Source organism: Sceloporus occidentalis, unplaced genomic scaffold (assembly GCF_023333645.1).
Source record: "Sceloporus occidentalis isolate IW3139 unplaced genomic scaffold, rSceOcc1.0.p SCAF_6, whole genome shotgun sequence".
Taxonomy (NCBI): domain Eukaryota; kingdom Metazoa; phylum Chordata; class Lepidosauria; order Squamata; family Phrynosomatidae; genus Sceloporus; species Sceloporus occidentalis.
Window position 1 is genome coordinate 89,282,415 of NW_028316986.1, and position 4,327 is coordinate 89,286,741.

A 4,327-nucleotide genomic window follows, 5' to 3' on the forward strand; every position below is an offset into this window, starting at 1 on the left:
CAGCTGCTGTTATCTCAACTGAGGACTGAGAACCACGTTTCTGAATTTGCCAGTTTACTCTGCTGTATGCCAGCATTGGCTATATGGCCCAGATGAGTTGCTGACAACTGAATCCCTGAATGCTTCCAGTCAAAGGGCCATTGTTTTGTTTTCTATATTTGTTGTCAGATTTTTAGTTAGAACTTGAGTGAATTCTGCCTCTGTATGAATTCTGTCTCTGTATGAAGTTGAAGGTTTTTACTGGTTATTCAGACTATGTGGCCATTTCTAGAAGAATTTATTCCTGACATTTTGCCTGCATCTGTGGCTGGCATCTTCAGAGAATGGTGCATGAAGGTGTGTGGTGTGACCCTGTCTCTGTAATTTGGAGCATATCTATTGGTACACCAGTGAATTATTCCTGGTAATTTATTTCACCCAAATGCTTTGAGCGTAGCTTCCATTTTACTTTCTAAAACTGTGGGTTCAGTTTCAAGTGGTTCTTCCATCATTTTTAAAATTTCTTCTTATAAAATAAATAATAAATTGTTTATTTATAAACCGCTTTTCCCAGGATCAAAGCGGTGTACAGTGTAGAAGTAAATACAATATAAAACAAATGACATATTAAAAATACACATCAATGACCATTAATTCCACAAATATTGGCTAAAAACATTCCACATTATTAAAATTGCAATTATAACTACCTACATCATTAAACAATAAGGGGAGGGGAACTTTATTACAAGGAATTGGGGGGGGGGGTAGGCTTGTAGGAAGAGGTAAGTTTTTAATGCCTTTTTAAAGGCTTCCACCGTTCCACTAAGGCGGATCTCTTCGGGTAAGGCGTTCCAAAGAGAAGGCACTACTGCCATAAAAGCCCTTTTCTGGGTAGTCACCAATCTCACCCTTGGATGAGTGAGTACCAATTTTCCTTGAGATGCCAAGATGACTAAAGTGAGTGTCATATTTTGGAATCTCATGGGAAAATAGTAAGGAAGGTAAAAAGCAGTAGGAAAAGAGGAAGAGTGCACTACACTGGACTAAAGGCTTGTACACATAGGCCAAAATGCCTGTTTTCTACTCAGCATCATGTCATCCTGTGCAGACAATGTAGGCCATTATCCTGGGCTGGGATCAGCCAGCCTGGACACTGATCTGGCAGTCCCAGCCTGGTTCTGGCCCAAAGTGGCCTTAATCTAGTTAAAAAAAAAAACCTAGCTGTTTGCCCAGGAAACTCTGCAGTGACAGCCAGCAGACTGGATGGCACTGCACACCCTTTACATGTTGCTGCCATTGTGTCCATCCTAAAGGCCCCCACCATGGCTTCTGACATCCAAAGGGGCCACCTTGCCATATGGGTGTACCCAGATGCCCTGTTTCCACCCTTATGGGGGATTGTGAGGGCCTTCAGGATGGATGTAGCAGTGGCTCATGGTGGCAGTGGGTTCATGGTATAACAGCTGGTGGGCTTGTAAACAACCCACTGTCACCATGCCAGTCCAGGGACTGACCCTGATCTGAACCAGGACAGGATACCATGGGCCAAGCCTGTGGGGATTGGATTGGAATTATGGACTAGAATATACAGTCTACCCTCCTTATCCATGAATTCTTTATCCATGAATTCAAGCATCCACAGCTTGAAAGTGTGTGTGTGTGTGTGTGTGTGTGTGTGTGTGTGTGTATACATATTCCAAATAGCAAACCTTGGTTTTCCATTTTATATAAGGGACACCATTTTGTTATGCCATTATATTTAATGGGACTTGAGCATCCACAGATTTTGTTATCCATGGGGGATCCTGGAACCAAACCCCAGCAGGTAACAAGGGCCCACTGTATATTGAGTGTTTCTAGAGTTAGGATCATTGTTTTGTTTTCCTTATTTGCTGACAGTTTTTAGTTAAAACTTGAGTGAATTCTGTCTCTGGAACTTGGAACACTTGTATTGATATTGCAGCTATTCCTGGTGATATATTTCTCCCAAGTGTTTTGAGTATTCCATGTTACTTTCTAAAATTGTGGGTTCAGTTTCAAACGGTTCTTCCTTGAATGAATCCTTTCATCTCTTTCATATAGTTCCACAATTCAGCTGCTCAGGCCCAGACCCACAGAATACAGGAAGCTATGGCCCTGAATCTGCAAGACCTGAGCAGGGCTGTTGAGAACGGAGGCTCAAAGTCATCTGATGGTAATTAAAAACAACAACAAAAGGCTCTAATCTGACAGTAGAACTGGTACTGATTTTAACTCTTAAAACCACCAAGAAAGTGAAAGAAGTAAGGTTAACACTTTGTCATTAAGCTTTTCCTTTAGGGTAAGTGTTTCCTGTCCTGTGGTAATTTTTTTTTAATGGAACGTATTTATTTCAGATGAATGAAGCCTGTAGTCTCATTCAAGGCTTAGTAAAGTTACTTTTCTGGACTCTATTGTCAGCATGGTTCAGAGATTCAGACAGTCCAAAAAAGTAACTTTGCAATCTGTGGTGTACAGTGTTTTGGCTCTGAAGGTTAACCTGCTCTCATATGGGTCCACCTATTTGTTAAATCATTAGAGGCCTTTATTTGGGTACTGTCAGTGGGAGCTAGGTGTGTGGTTTTTAATATATTTTTATTGTTTCTATGGTATTGTACTGTTTTTCTTTCCTGGCTCTTAGTATTGTGGACTGCCTTTTAAATGCCAATTTATGCTGTATTGCTCTATGTTCTTGTATTTATATACTTCTCTCTTTCTCTCTGTCTCAGATACCAGCCTTTTACATAAATAAAAAGAAGACATAAAATCAAACACAGCTCATCTGTTGTACAAACTTGGAGAACTTAGTTTTAAAAAGTAATTATTTTGGGAAAGTAATTTGGACATTAATTAAGGCATAATTAGTTGCTATTGTTGTTCCAATTTTAGTTCCATTTGAAATATGATGTTTCAGGCCTCTAGACTAGAGACTCTGGTCCACAACATACTCTTGTCACATCCACATTGTCCTTCATTTAGTGATAGCCCAGCAATTATAACAATAACTGAAACACTTCTTTGCATAAGAAATGAATTTATCCTGATATAATGTGGCTATACCTTAGTTACTAGGGAAATATGTAGTTATAAGTAACACTTTAGTTCCAACTAGTTACTTCCAAACTCTCCCATTATAGAGCCAAAGCAAACATGTTTTGCGAGACATTTAGTCTGGTGAGAGCTCAGGTGCCACAACAAACTATTCCCAGAATCCCATAGCATGGAGCCATGGCAGTTAAAATGGTGTCAAACTGGATTACTGGTGAAGTGTGGATGCAGCTTGAGCAGTAAGCTCTCTAGAAGTGTACTATTGTGGACAGCCAGCTCTTGCCTGTTGCTTCTCTTTCATACAGGAAGGAACATGTCAGGGCAGAGTTCCTTCTAGCTATTTATGTGATTCCTTTTCTCTGTAGTCAGGGAGGCTTTTGGTCTGGGATCACAAAAATGTGCAAAGAAAAGCTGTGCTTTTTCCCTGCTGGAATATACCAAGTGAAACTCTCATATTAAAAAACAAACAATTAGCTGCCTACTCTAGAGTTGTGTGTTGTGTGTCTTCATTTCCGACTTATGGCGGCCCTATCATGGGGTTTTCTTGGCAAGATTTGTTCATAGGTGTTTTGCCTTTGCCTTCCTCTTGAGGCTGAGAGTATGTGACTTGCCCGGCAGTTTTCATGGGAATAAAACTGTTTTGTTTCATCTGTGCATTTTCATTGGCTCCTCTGTGCCTGGTCCTATAAGGAAATAGCACCGTTTTCCAATCACAACAGTTTTCTTTCAGTAAACCCAACATTTACCTCAAGGCATGTGTCACACGACTTTACACAGAAAAAGGAAAAAGTTGGGGAAGAGGAGGAAGGATCAGGGAATCCAAGTGGAGTGGCACCCTCTCCAAAAAGAAAGGCCCACCCCAACATTGAAAATCTGTTTTAAACCATTTTGATGGGAAGCATCTGTGCAAGTTGTGTTATGGGTGGGTTCTGTGCCTTCAAGTCCTTTCCGACTTATGGCACACAGTTTCCCACCCAGAATAATAAACACGCGTGTGTCGGGGGGGGGGGGTTCAGCCCAAGCTTTGCAAGGCCTCAGGGCTCCAGTCGCGGCCTAGACACATTGCCAACAGTAACACACGCTTCCCTGTGTATTCCCCTTCTCTTTCCCCCAAAGGGACTCTCCAGCAGCTGCCCGAAGTCCGCCCCGGCCCCGGCCCCGGCCCCGGCCCCGGCCCCGCCTGTTGGGCCCCGAGGTGGAGCTCTGCGGGGCGGAGGAGGAAGGGAGGGCTTCTGGGCCTGGCAGTGGGAGGGAGGGAGGCAGGCCTCTGAGTCGGGGG